The sequence below is a fragment of the Molossus molossus genome, unplaced genomic scaffold (assembly GCF_014108415.1).
Source record: "Molossus molossus isolate mMolMol1 unplaced genomic scaffold, mMolMol1.p scaffold_m16_p_9, whole genome shotgun sequence".
Classification (NCBI taxonomy): domain Eukaryota; kingdom Metazoa; phylum Chordata; class Mammalia; order Chiroptera; family Molossidae; genus Molossus; species Molossus molossus.
The window spans coordinates 73,603,475-73,619,765 of NW_023425403.1; positions in this window are offsets into that span (position 1 = coordinate 73,603,475).

The following is a 16,291-nucleotide window of genomic DNA, read 5'->3' on the forward strand; positions in this document are numbered from 1 at the left end:
TACCAATACTCATATCTGATAAAAGTAGATTTAAAAACGAAGGTCATAACTAGAGACAAAGAAGGCCACTACATAATATTAAAGAATCTATCCAACAGGAATATATAACCTTGGTAAACATATATGCACCCAATATAGGAGCACCGAAATATATTAAAAATCATCTGGAGGACTTCAAAGGAGAAATAGACAGCAGTACAATCATAGCAGGGGACTACAACACCCCAATGACATCACTAGATAGATCCTCTAGACAAAAAAAAAATTAACAAGGAAACAGCGACTCTAAATTAAGCACTAAATCAAATGGATTTAATAGATATCTACAGAGAATTGCACCCCAAAAGAGAAAATCTCACATTCTACTCAAGTGCACATGGGACATTCTCAAAGACAGACCACATGTTAGGAAACAAACTAAGTCTCTACACGTTCAGATAGATTGAAATCATATCAAGCATCTTCTCAGATCACAATGGCATGAAACTAGAAAGTTACAAGAGGAACATGCAAGGATATTTGAACACAAGGAGGCTAAATAGCATGTTATTAACCAATGAATGGGTTACCAAGGAGATCAAGGGAGAAATTAAAAACTTTCCGGAAACCAATAAAAATGAACATAAAACAATACAAAATCTTTGAGATGCAGTGAAAGCAGTCTTGAAAGTTCATAGCACTACAGGCCTACCTCAAGAAACAAGAAAAATTTCTAATTGAATATCTAACCTAATAACTTAAAGAACTAGAAGGCAAACAAAAAGAAAACCCCAGAGCAAGTAGAAAGAAGGAAATAGTAAAGAACAGAGGAGAAATAAACAACATAGTATCCAAAAAACAATTCAAAGAATCAATGAAATAAAGACCATCAACTTACACCATACCCAAGAATAAACTCAAAATGGATAAAAGACTTAAATGTGACTCATGAATCTACAAAATTCCTAGAGGAAAATGTAGGCAACAAAATTTCAATCATCATAGGCAGCAGAATTTTCATTGATACATCACCTAAGGCAACAGAAACAAAGGAGAAAATGAACACATGGGACTACATCAAACTCAAAAGCTTCTGCACAGCAAAAGATACAACTATCAAAATGGAAAGGGAACCCACTGTATGGGAGAACATAATTGCCAATGAGACATCAGATAAGGGGTTAATTTCCAAAATCTATAGAGTACTTATACAACTCTACAAAAGGAAGACAAAGAACCCAATTAAAAACTGGACAGAGGACCTAAATAGACACCTCTCCAAAAAGGACATACAAATGGCCAAAAGGTGTATGAAGAAATGCTCAATGTTACTAATCAGCAGAGAGATGCAAATTAAAACAATGATGAGCTATCACCTCACATCTGCCAGAATGGCTGCCATCAACAAATCATCAAACAACAAGTGTTGGTAAGGGTGTGGAGAAAAGGGAACTCTAGTACACTGCTGGTGGGAATGCAGACTGGTGTAGCCACTATGGAAAATAGTATACTGTTTCTTAAAAAATTAAAAATTAAATTGCCATTTGACCCAGTGATCCCACTTCTAGAAATATATCCTAAGAATCCCGAAACACCAATCAGAAAGAATATATGTACCCCCATGTTCATAGCGGCACTATTTACAATCACTAAGATCTGGGAACAGCCCAAGCGTCCATCAGTAGATGAGTGGATAAAAAAAGCTGTGGTACATGTACACAATGGAACACTATGCAGATGTAAGAAAGAAAGATCTCTTATCCTTTGAGATGACGTGGAGGGACCTGGAGAGCATTATGCTAAGTGAAATAAGCCAATCAGAGACAGACAAATGCTACATGATCTCACTTATTTGTGGAATATAATGAACAAAGTGGGCTGATGAATGAGATAGACCCAGAAAGATAGAAAGGAGTATGTTTCAGACTGACGTACCTCAGAGTAGGTTGATGGAGAGGATGGATGAGATGAACCAAAGAACTTATATGCATATTTGCATAACCAATGGACACAGATAACAATGCTAGGGGAGTGGGAGGGGGGTGGGATGGAGAGGAAGGGGTCTAAGGGGGAAAAAGGAGAAACATCTGTAAGAAAAATAAATTAATAAAAATTAGAGGGGAAAAATAAAAATAAAAAAATAAAAACTCAGTATTTGAACCTCAAAAAAAGAAAAAAGAAAAAGAAAAAAAGAAATACCTCTGCATTTCAGCTTTATTTATTGTTTCTATTGTTTCTTTACTGGCAGGCTAAATTTTATACTTTCCAGACTCTATTTGAAAATGGCCATCATCTAAGAATGCTAACTTTTGTTCTTTTTTTCAGGTGAATCTTAAAGCCAAATTTCCATATCAGGTCATATACTATCGTATTGGTCTATCTCCAGTCAGGTGCCTTTCTAATAAACTTTTCTTGTTATGTTAATTGACCCTATAAGTCTGGCATGGCACAGAGCCAAGCCTGCTTTCACTGTGGCTATATAAATGGTTGCTGAGGAAGGTGCATTCCCCAGCATGTGCAAAGTCGAGCTTCTAAGGAGATACAGCTGTTGAAGTCATTCTCTAGTATGGTACAGTGAATCAGTCCTCAAACTTTGCCTACGTAAAAGCCCTGGAAGGCTTCTCTAATAAACAGATTGCTGGGCCTCACTCCCAGAGATTCTGATTCAGTATGTCTGGGAAAAGGTCCAAAATGTGCATTTCTAACAAGCTGCTGGATGATTTTCCTGGTGCTGCTTGGGTCCCACACTTCTGAGAACCAATGGTGTAATGCAGTGAGAACACTTTTAATGCCCAGATGCGTATATCAGTTCTTCTTAATATATAACATCTTAAATTAAGGCTGATTCAATCAATTGAACTATTTGAACAAAAAATAGATAAATTAATATTGAATTTTTATTAATGAACTTTATTTTTAATAACAGTTTTAGGTTCTCAGCAAAACTGAGCAGAAAGTACAAAGAGATGTCATATAAATTCTGTACCCATACATGTACAACCTTACCCATTATTGATATCTCCCACTAGAGATGCACATTTGTTAAAATAGATGCCCAAAGTCTGTAATTTACAATCAAGTTCACTCTAGCATTGAATATTTTTTGTATTTAGATAAATGTATAATGATATGTATCTGCCATTACAGTATCATAGAGAGTAGTTTCACTTACCTATAAATCATCTGTGCTCTGCCTACTCATCCCTTGTACCACCAGCCCACCGCCAAACAACCCCTGGCAACCACTAATCTTTTTACTGTTTCTATAACTTTGCCTTTTTTAGAATGTCATATAGTTGGAATCAGACAATATTGTTCAGATTGGCTTCTTTCACTTAGTAGTATGTATGTGAGGTTCTTCAATGTCTTTTCATGGTTTAATAGGTTATTTCTTTGTAGCAGTGAATAACACGTCATTGCCTGAATGTACCAGTTTATCCATTCACCTACATCTTCATTGCCTCTAACTTTGGACAATTATAAATAAAGCTTCTATATACATCAATGAACAGGTATTTTTTTTATTAGTTTGTTTTTAATCCTCACCCAAGGATATGATTTATTGATTTTAGAGAGAGTGAAAGGGAGAGAGAGAGAAAGAAATTGATGTGAGAGAAAAACATCTATTTGTCACCTCCCTTATGCAGCCTGACCATGAATCAAGCCCCAACCTTTTTGGGTGTACAGGATGATGCTCCAACCAACTGAGCCACCCAGCCATATTCAGTAAGCAGGTCTTAGTGGACATAAATTTTCAATTGATTTGTGTAAAAGCCTAGGAGTATGATTGTTTTACCACATGTAATATATACTTATTTTTTTAAGAAACCACCTAACTGTCTTCCAAAGTTGCTGTACCAATTTGCATTCTCATCAGCAATAAATAAGAGTTTATGTTGCTCCACATCCTCACGAGTAGTTCGCACTGTCAGTGTTTGGGGTTTTGACCATCTGATAGATGTGTAGTACTATTGTAATTTAAAATTTCCTAATGGCATATGGTGCTGATCATCTTTTAATATGCATACTCGACATTTGTATATATTCTTTGGTGAGTTTTTTATTAAGGTATTTTGTCCTATTATTAATAGGTTTGTTTGTTTTCTTATAGTTGATTCTAAGAGTTCTTTATATTTTTTGGATAATAATCATCATATGTAGCTTTGAAAATATTTTTCTCAATCTGTGGCTTGTCTTTTTTTTCTTGATAATACCTTGCAAAGAAGTTACTTTTCTTTCTTTCTTAATTTTTTTTTTTTTTTATCTTAATGAACTTCAGCTTGTCAATTATTTTCTTCATAAATTCAGTGTTGTATCCACAAAGTTATCACAACCTCAAGGTCATCTAGATTTTCTCTTATGCTATTTCCTAAGAGATACATGGTTTTATATTTTACATTTAGGTCTATGTCTATTTGGAGCTTGGCTGTTGAATAAATCTTCAGTTCTGAACTGACAATCCTAACATGCTGATACATCAGCATGGCAAAAAGCAACGCTCAGGCCACAAACAAAGGAGAGAGTATGAGGCAGTTTACTTCTAAACCTTGCGTTGTTTTTGTATTTTTATTGCTTTTGTTGCTGCAAAATTGATGATTAGCACAATTTTAAAACATATAGAGGCCATCAAGGGTGCTGAAGTTGCTAAGGGTGTGAAAGAAACTGATCCCAGGCAATTCAAGAGGTAGAAAAACTGTTGTTGGCTTGGATAAACTAAAAGCAGTTAGCCAGTGACAGCATTTCAGAGGCAGTGATATGTAAAAAAGCAAGGGGCCTCAAACACATACTGACCTGTTGAAAGACATCCCTGGAATGATTGCTGAAAGTGATTCTTTAAGGCTAGTAGTGGGTGGTTTGATAATTTTAGGAAAAGTATTTGTTTATAGATTAAACAGTACATTAATTAGACATGTGTACTGTATATAAGAAAGTTTAAAACAGGAAATTATTTGAGTGTCTGGAACAAATTAATTCAATAGTGTTGGTGTTTCTAAATCATTCCAATTAATATACCTACTGGTTTCTGGGAGCAAGGCAACCGGATTGCTGAATGAGCTCTGCTGTAAAACTATAGTGCGTTCCTATTGCAGAGAGCCAGGTCACCTTAAAAAGGAGTATAGAAAACCAAAATTGGATTTAAAAAAGAAACCAAAAGCAAGTATAGGGTTGCTCCAAGGGTGTTTCCCCTCCTCTTCACTACTAGTCTAGGAGAAGTTGAAATTATCAAAAAAAGAAAAGCCACTAAGGCCCTTATGGATGACCCAGGGTTGAACCCAGTCAGATGGGAAACACAAGCTTTAAAATGTATGGATGTTGCTAAGGCAGAATTCCTTAAAAGCGCCAATCAGAGGCTAGCAAAGTACACATCTATCCCTAGACAACTGAGCCCCACAGGCAACCCACTTGGGTCTCCTCCCCGATTTGGGGAGTCTGTCTATCTTTCAAATAAACTTACTTTTGTTTACCCTTGGTTCATGAATTCATTCTTCAATTCTGTGAGACAATGAACCTGATCACCGCCACTTGTTTTCACTACTACAAAAGTTGGAGACTTTTTGCCCTGGTCGGTTTGGTTCAGCAGTTAGAGCGTCGGCCTATGGTCCAGAAAGACCTGGAGTCAGTTCCCGCTAAGGGCATGTACCTCGGTTGCAGTTTGTCCCCGGCCCTGGTTGGGTCCTGTGGGCGGCAACCACTCGATGTGTCCCTTTCACATCGATGTTTCTCTCCCCCCCCACTTCCACTCTATCTGAACAAAATATGGAAAAATGTCCTTGGGTGAGGATTAAAAAAAAAAAAAGTTGGAAACTTTTATTCCTCTCTGGTAGAAATGGACAGATCCAGCAGGCAGAAAATCAGTAAGCACATAGTTGACCTCGACAACACTATCAAGTAATTGAACACAACTGACTTCTACAGACTACTTCATTCAACAAAAGAAAATTACACATTTTTCTCAGGCTCACATGAAACATTCACTAAGTAGACCCCATTTTATGTTGTAAAGCACACCCTAACTAATTAAAAAATAGAAATCAATAACAGACAAATAGTTAAGAAATTCAAAATACTTGCAATGAAAAACACATCTAAATAATACATGGGTCAAATAAGAAATATTTTAAAAAATTCAAACAAATTTTAACTAAATGCAAATGAAAATGCAACTTATTAAAATGTGTAGGATTCAAAGTAGTGTTTTGAGAAAAATCTATAGCATTGAATACAAATATTTGAAAGTAAGTAGGGCCTAATGTCAATAATGTAAGGTTTCACCTTTAGAAACTAGAAAAAAAATCAAATTAACTCCAAAGCAAATAGAAGGAAAAAAGTAATAAAAAATTAGAACATAAATTAGTGATATCGAATTTCATTGGAAATCAATAGAGAAAAATCAATAAAACTAAAAGCTGGTTCTTTGAAAAGATCAATAAAATTGTTAAGTCTCTGGCCTGGCTAAATAAGAAAAAAAAGAGGGGAAAATGCAAATCAATAATATAAGGAATAATAAAGGAGACATGATTGCAAATCCTATTGAATTAAAAATATAATAAAAGAATATCATGAACTACTTTATGCTCACAAATTTATTTACTGAGGTAAAATGGACGAATTCCTTGAAAAACCACAATTTGCCAAAATTCACAGAAGAAGAAATAATCTGAATAGGCCTATACTTATTAAATAACTTGAATCAATAATTAATGAACTTTCAACACATAAAGAACCAGGCAGAGCTGGATTCACTGGTAAATTCTACCAATATTCTAAGAAAGAATTTATACCAATTATCTTTTCTAGAAGATAGAAGAAAATACCAATTCATTCTATGAGTCCGGTATTACCCTATTGTAAGGATATAAAACAGGTTTTCCTTGTTATGATTTTTCCCACAATTTATGAGAAGCCCCTGGTCATTAAACACGGAGATGGCTGGTGTCTGCACCTTCAAACTGCCTTCCTACCCAACTGAAAGGGGCAGGAAAGAATATTAGAATTAATAGAAAATGTTAGAAGAGTAAGAAAACTAATCATAGTGGGGCACTAGCCATAGTTTGAAAAAATGTAAAGTATCATTTACAATGTTAATCATGATTGTTTTTTTCTGATTAAAGAAAAGCCCACTCTGACCTGGCTGGGAGGTTGCACCTTGCAAGTTTCCCTTGGGGATGCTGTCCGTTATCCTAATCTGAGGACAAGAGAGACTTCCTGACATCATGGAAAGATTAGCAACCTGATTATTGGAACACTGGACCCATGACTGCAACTCACTGGTGACCAGCCCCTGCAGCCCCTGGCCCACAGTCCTCCCCCTTGGCCTTCTAAGGAAGATGTGATTAGAAAACTCCTAGTTCATCGGCCGGACTGTCTCCTGAAGAACAAAAAACTGCAACTACTCAAGGCAACCCCTGGCATCCATTTCACTTCATACACGATCTCCTCCCAGCCCCAATTGCCCCTTACTCCCAAAAGTCCCCAATAGAAGAACAACACACTCTTTCTGCCCTGCCCTTGCATTGCCGGTCCATGCATGGGTCCCTTCCCTGGCGATGGGGAGAGTTCATAAAATCGCCTCCCTTTTCTCTCTTCTCTCAGTTGTGAATTCTTCTTTCACAAGCCTGCATCAACAGCCCAACCAACACCCTAACATCTATTATCAAAATTGACAAATATATACAAAAAACACTGAAAATATACATCTGAACACAAATGCCAAAATGCTCAATAAATTATTAGCAAATGCAATCCAACATTGTATACAAACTATGCACCACGACCAAGTGGGATTTATCTCACTTATGCAGGGCTAGTTGAACATTTGAAAATCAATTAGTTTAATCTACTTCATCAACAGGCTACAGAAGAAAAATCAAAGGATAAGATCAATGATATTAAATTTTAAATAAATATTCATGAGTCTATCTTGAGAGGAACAAATCTTCAATGCAAAATATTCCACATAATTTATGTCAATACTTCACCCTCAAGTAGGTGAAGTATAATTCACCACTTATTAAGTGTGGGCTGCATTAGCACCATACCTCCAAGTAATATAGTATAGTAAGGGGTGGAGGGAGGGAGGTCTAACTTTAGGTGTAGAAACCCTACAATTATTACCACAGTCAGATGACCAAATTTATCATTAACACGAAAAGTCATATTGATAGTAGGAACTTTGAGGATAATTTGATTTAAATGGCTCTTTATTTTTGTGGTCTTCCTCCTAAAAAATACATAAATCCAGTTTAATCCAGAAGGAAAAAAAAACAAACATAAAATCCAAATGGAGAAATATTAAAAAATATAACAAATTAGAACTCCTTAAAACTGTCAATATCATCAAAAATTAGAAATGTTTGAGAAACTGTCACAGTTAAAAGGATTCAAGGAATTAACAAGTAAATCAAATGTGGGATTATAGGTGAGAAGGTGAGATCTTGGTACTCTTTTTTTACTTTATTTGGTATGTGCCCCTAGCAGGAACCGAACCCAGGACTCTCTGGTCTGCAGGCCGATGCTCCAGCCGCTGAGCCAAACGGCCAGGGTGAGATCTTGGTACTCTTAAAGGACATGAGACAAGGTCCGGCCGGTGTGGGTCAGTGGTTGAGTGTCAACCCATGCACCAAGAGGTTGCTGGTTCGATTCCTAGTCAGGACACATGCCCTGGTTGAGGGCCCAATCCCCAGTTGGGGGGGCATGCAGGAGGCGGCCAATGGATGTTTCTCTCTCTCTCTCTCCCTCTCACTTTCTTTCTCTGAAATCAGTAAAGGAAAAATTTTTTTTTAAAAGATATGAGACAAAGCCTAAAGAACTCCAAAGTACGGATTTTAGTTAGTACTAAGGCATCAGTGTTGATATATTAATAATAAAAAAAATAAATAACCCATACTGTAGATCTTAATAATGAAGAAACTGGATGTGGACTATATGGAAACTCACCGATATGTTCACAACTTTTAGGTACATTTAAATTTATTCTAAGTATTTTAAAAAGTTTGTTTAAAAGGCGTCTTTCCTTACTGTACACTACCGTGTTTTAGCTTCTCATCCATCATGAACATTTTTTCAGTAGCCAGCATAATCCTTAAGCACTCTGCACTACCATTTAAAAAAATAACATTTCACAGCATACGGATACTTTAGCTAAGGCTTTTCACATCATAGTTTACAAGCAGATTTACCTCTTGGCCACATTTTTCTTTTACCACAATTCTCACAGCTCAAAACCAGTTGTTTTCTCTTTGTATTTTGTTTATGCTTTCACTTTTTAAGCCTTCATTGTTGAGATACATACCACTTTAGTTAACTAAGCCTTATTAGGCTGAAGGTATTCTATTTTTTTATCTTTTCTCTGATGTCTCCTGAATTTTACACACCAAAAACACATCCTCCCTGGTACTCTAAAGGCCGCATGTGATGTTTATCCTAGTATAAAATTTAATACATTTTATTAATGTATTTTAAAAAGTATATGTTCTTAAGAAATAAATTAGAACACAATTTGGTTTTACTTGAGAAGGAAAGTAAAGGAAAACTATATGCAATTATATCTCTGGTGCTATAGAAACAGTATCTATGTGAAATAAGAATTATTTTCATTTTAAATTTAAGATATATTCAGAAAAATTAAATCATGTGTGATTAGAGTAAGACCTCAGAGTATTTGGACCATTTTCTCTATGGGCCCATGTTCTGAGTTAAAATCTCTAGTGATTAATTCTATAGCATACCATCAATAATGGCAGCCTCAGGAATGTCTACTAAGATAGATTGCCCACATAGTAGCCAAAAGAAAATGACATTCCAGAGATATGTAACAATCCTCATAATTTTTTTTCTTTTTTTTACTGTTAAGAGAGTCTTTACTGTAATCTTGCAAAAAACTATAACATTAAGGATCAAGGGGGTTAGTAAAACAAACTGCAATAAAAAAATATAAAGTGACAAAAAGGTATCTGAAATGTATCAAAAGTTGTTTTACTATGATAACATTTAACAAGGTTTGATCTTTGTTTAAAAGGTATTCATCCTTGAATGAATCTTATGCAAAAATTGGGCACTATGACTTTAATAGTCTATTCAAATTACTAACAACTAACCACATTTCTAGAGAAAATTTATAAAGGACAGTAATTTCAAGACTTCACACTACAAACTCAAAATGCAGAATGGCAAATATGCCACAAGGTGTTTTAAGAAAAATTATACCAAAAAAATCTCCAAATTGGTAATTACATTTTTTCCTCAAGGCATATTTTTAAATGATATTTTTTAATTTAATATTTTTACTTAGATTTCTGGAAGATTTTTAAAGATTTATGTTCCACTGAAAATAATTTTGAACTATTGAAAAATAAGAAGACAGGTGCATACATGTGCATATATTAAAAAAACAAGTTGAAGGTTATGTGTAATTAATTTAATTAAAAGCATCAATATGGTGTTACTGAGGTATCATTTCTGCTCATCAAACAGGCAAAAAAAAAAAAAAAAACTTTGCACATAATAATTTTCATTCACTCTTAACACAATATCCCAAAATAATTGTCAAGTCAATTTTATCATCTTCTCAAATAAACTTTTAACTCCTCTGATCACATAAAAATTAATATGTGAATCTTTGAAACTTTTATGTTTCAAACATTATGTTAAAGGCTTATCAACAAAAGACAGTTCATAAAGAGAAAGCTGTTATGCTTGCCAGCATATTAGAAGCGTTTGAAGCTACATCACATAAAAAGAAATTGCCTTGTTCTTGCAACAAACACTTTTGTCAACATAACTAGGGAAATGCTGATGGAACTTACATGTTCCAGTAGCAGAGGTCAACAATTATATCCAGATAAATTCTTTAGAAGTCTGGATATAATTAGTTTTTATTCTGAAGTTTGAAAAAAAAGAGTTTTATTTAACAAATAACTTTGCACCCTAATTATTTTTATGATGTTTATATTGTATGAATTTCTTTAAAAATATAACTCTTCATGAGTTGGATTGTTTGTTACATTGCTAAAGACTTAATAATGGCTATTTATTAAGCAATTCAAACTTTAGAACACAGCATCCCTACTTCCATCTACTAGCTGCTTAACTCGGGGATTGTTAACTACGAACTGGAAGATTGCATATTCTTAAATATTAAACAAAAGACCATAAGAATACTCGTAAGTATAATATAGAGTTTTTGTATATAAAGGAGTAAATAGTTTACGTTGAGCATTAATAGCAAACTTATTATAATGCTTTAAATGTTTTGTTTATATATTATCTACACACACCCACAGACACCTAAACTTTATATGTGTATTCATTTTCTTTGTTTGATCAAAAACATTGCTTGTATTTATGTGATAAGTATGATAATATGAGAAATATGTAGAAGGGTTCTATATGATTGAAAAATAATCAGAACTTATTATAATAGCAATACCTATGCTTAGATATTTTGGCAAGTGTATTTTTGGCAAAAAAAAAATCCATCTCTGTCTCTCTCTCTCTCTTTCTCTCTCCCCCACTCCCTCCGAATTTATTGCAAAGCATTGGCTAATGACATAATGGAGTCTGAGAAGCCTCACAATCTGCCAACTGCAAACTGGAATCCCAGGGAAGCTGGTGCTGTACTGTGAAGGCCTGGGAACGGAGAGCTGTTGGCGTAGATTAAAATCCAACTCTGATGGTCTGAGAACCAGGAGTGCCTAGGTCCTAAAAAGACTGATGTTCCAGCTCACACAGTCAGGCAGAGAATAATGCAACCTTTCCCCACTTTTGTGTTCTATTCAGTCCTTAAACGGACTAGATGTTGCCTTTCTACATTGTGGGGGGCTATCTGCTTCACTCGGTTCGGGGATTCAAATGCCAATCTCTTCTGGAAACACCCTCACAGACACAATCGGTAATACTGCTTAACCAGATATCTGGGAATCCCGTGGCCCAGTCATGTTAACACATAAAATAAACCATTACAGGGAAGCTAGAATTTCAAATACATTAGGAGGTGTCATTTTTCCTTCTCTTTAAACTATACTCATAGTACTGGGGCAAGCCATAGCTCATTGCCAAGCCCAAGAGTGTTTCATTTCTCATTGGCCTTTTAAATTTAAATGGCAGACCAGCCCTTTCAGATATGGAGGAAACAAAGTAGTGTTGGTCTGGACACATGTGAAACTTCAGGACCATCATTACCTGACCAGTAGAAACACACACACACACACACACACACACACACACAACCACTGCAGTAACTGGGGTGTTTATATTTTCAAAATAATGTGGGTAAGTATGTATGTATGTTTAATATACAAGTAACTAGGTAGTTCTTTTGTAAAAAAGAAACAATTTAGTTCTGTCTTTCTCAGCAACTGAGTGCATAGATTTATAAAGTAAGTTTCTACTGTATTGGTGAATATTGAAAGTTTATACATATCACATATTCATAAATATTTTTACTTCGCCTGCTTATTATTTAATCTTCATTATACAAATTTGAGTTTTACTTTAAAATGTCATTTGCTTGTAACTTTTAGCTTGAGTTAAAAAATAAATTATAATTATTTAATTATTAAAAATAATTGAATAAATTAATTTTAATACTTTTTAAAATAATTTAAAAAATTATCTAACTTTTATACCCAGAATAACTGAGATCTATGACATAAAGTAATGTAATAAGTAAGATAAACAATTCCCTGAACTTTTTAGAACTGAAAAAAAAGAAAAACTAATGAAAGGAAAGTACAAATAAAAATTCAGAGCACAAACAAAAATAAGTAGTTAAATCTGAAGCAATGTTAGTTCAATGGTAATAGACACAAAACCACAAAGATTTTTTAAAATATTGGTATTAATCTGCACAGAGAAACAAATGATAGAGAGGATAAAGTATATGATAAAGAGACTTAAATGGTATCAATTTGGCAGCTCTTTCTGCTGTTTTCAAGCTAATTTATCTGAACACACCAAAACGAATTCAGGGATCTGCTTAGTTTCAGAACCAGCTGTCCTCATAGCTGAATAAGATTAAACAAATTATTTATTACAGCTCAAATCTCTCTTCCTCTCTTTCAGTTAACATATGGACATCTTCCAATTCTCTTAATTTTCAATACTGTTGGGACATAATCTCTGAAGGTGACATGCGGCATGTGTCACAACTATACTTACGGGAAAAAGCAGGTGTTTCTAGAAAAACTATATATATGTGTGTATATACATATATATTCACATAAGTATATATATATATACACCCACATACATAGATGTGTACACACATGCATATACGTATGCAATAATTATGTATGTGAAAGTTTCTGGAAGGTTTATATAAATATGAAAATTATACAATCTGCTAGAAATCTATTGGTCTCAATTAGATATTAAATTATATTTTCTTAGGATTTTGCTAGTGGTTACTATTTGTATTAAATTAAAACTAGAGATGAATTTATTCATTTAAAGGGGAAAATGTTGGATACTGGAAAATGTATAATATGAGATGATATTCCTATTATACTTAAATATTACATTTTATTGTGTAAATTTAAAATGGAATTATGCATTCAATCAAGACAGGTGGCCCTAGGCTAAAATTCTGTCCTTTGTCAAACATCTGTCACCTCTGACAAATGTTGTCTATGCTCTATCTGAAGACATATTTACATAAACCCTGAAGGATAACATATTAGTACACTTTTTCTATATTTCCTGTTGAGATTTATTTATTCGCAATGGTGTCTTTTGATCAGCAAATTTTAGTTTCATGGATATGTACCATTACAAAAACTGCCCAGAAAATATATAGAATCAAAATTGAGATACTAGTCTAAAAATATAAACAATGGATAGATCTCAAACAAACCTTTATGTGGAAATAAGTATTTTGAAGTTGTTTCATTAATGTATGAATTCAATAATGTTTACCCACAATTTTATGTAGACATAGGTAAAGATACAGGTACTGCCTGCGGACCAGAGAGTCCCAGGTTTGGTTCCCACTAAGGGCATGTACCTCGGTTACAGCTTGTTCCGACCCCGGTTGAGGTCATGTTGAGTGGTCATATCGATGTGTCTCTCTCACATCAATATTTCTCTCTCTCTCTGTTCCTCCCTCCCGTTCTATCTGAAGATAATTGCAAATATATATATATGTATATATATATGTACAGATACTGCAGAAATAAACCACACAAATTTCTTAACTTATAATATATTTATTAATGTATTCAAGAAATTAATTTTGAAAAGACTTAGTAATATAGTAACTAATCATAATATCAAATCTCTAATGTTGGAGTCGAGGCAGGAATCCAAAGCCAACCATCTGTGGAAGACATTTACCTAGGCTACACTCACTGGTTAATATCTGAAACAAGTGAAATACACTTTATATTTGAAAAAGTCACATTTTATTACTCAAAGACTATACCTATACATATAACATACATAGAGAAAAAAAAAAACATCTTGCCAAAAATCTTATATCCATATAGGCATAACCAACGGACACAGACAATAGTTTTGGGAAAGCAGGAGCAGGGTGGGAGTGGCCAGGAGGGGGGTCTTTGGAGGGAAAAAAAAAGGGACATGTGTAATACTTTCGATAATAAAGATTAAAAAAATACCTTGCATATGTTAGCAGTTTTACAATTAGAAATATTTTACCATATTTCTGTGAGATGAACGAGATGTTATTGTCCTCTTTTCATAAACTAAGAAATGGTAGGTCAAGGGATTTCCCAAGGCTCTGTGCGTAGTAATTCACAAAACTGAAATAAGAAATTATTTATTTTGATTTCTACTCCAGTGACCCATTACCTATGCTATAATAAAAAAGTAAGTGATGAAAAATTCATCATTTCTTTACAATTGCACAGTAGTAGAGCAAGAAGGGCGCTTACATTCACATGACATTTGAAAGTTAAGGGGAACTATTACTGTGAAAAGAAACCGCATCCCAGTTCATACATTCTTCTGCCTATGGTAAATCATTTCTGCTGTTGTGTAATCATGTCTTTTAAAGAGAATATGCGGCAGACAAGCATTAAGACCCAAAAACGAAACAGTGAGAATCAGTGAATCTGTGGTTAACATAAAATAGCTAATGTAATGTATGAATTTTTTGCTACCTGAAGGCAAGGTCAAATCTACTGTAGTACACTTAACTGAACAAGTTCTCAGCTTGCAGCTTGCACGCCGTGACTGCTTCTCTGTCGGATTCTCATTGGACCCCAACGCTCCTGCTGATAGACTTGTCTGGAAGATGACCTCTGGTTATTATGGTATGTTGTTTTCAGAGCAGATAACAGTGTGTGCTCATTTTAGGTTTTCAGCTATAGGGATGCGCTAGATGAAAAGGACCATATACTGGCTCCTAATCAAAGCTCATAAACACTCTCCTGAGGCCTGCTGTTTGGTACAATGTAAACTTTGAAATACCGCAGGACAATTCAGTATAGAATTGTGGTGATATGAAGGGGCATTTTGAATCAGTTTCTTCCCATTTGGTATTATATTTCCTTAACATCTTTAGAAACATATATGGTGTTTACATTTATATTAATGATTTATTGAACATGTCCATTTTGATATATGTGAGCCTATTACTAAGTATTGTGGATTGATGTTGAATAGGACTAATGCCTGTACTTTTCACTATGCCTACATAGCTTTTCTCAATGATTAGTACCAAAACAAATCAAAAAACAAGGTTTACTTACTTTTGTAAGTAAAGTACGTTTGTTGAACTTTAAATTTAGTTGTGCGCAAATATTTTTGTGATATAATATGATACAAATAAAATCAAAACTTAAAAAAATAGTCACTTGCACACATAGCAATGAAACAAGCAATGTAACACAGTCCTGCCCTATGCTTTCACACCACAAAGATATCTTAGGTAGCAGTAACGTGGGTTAAAAATTCATTGTTTGCATTATGCTTAATCAGATGTATTCAAATTTAAACTCAAAATGTGTTCAGAATCCTGCTGTGTCAAAATTTCCTTATTGACAATTCCACTCTGGCCTGGTTACAAAATTAAGTTAGATCAAGGCACCCTCTGCTCAGCCCTCAGTGTTGCTCCGAGTAAATGCCAAGGACTTATAGTGCCCTAGTATGTTCTGTGTGATCTGATTTCTGCTCCTCATCTACCTACACCTCTTTATTCATTTTTTAATATAGCAGGAAAAAAAACACCGTGTAGCACTTCTTGTTTTCTGTGTGTGGAACGTAGTGTTCGTGTTTTTTTCGCCTGCTGTCATCTGCAGTTTCTGTTCAGATGACATTTTTTCTTTGGTCTTTATGATCCTTCTCTGCAGAC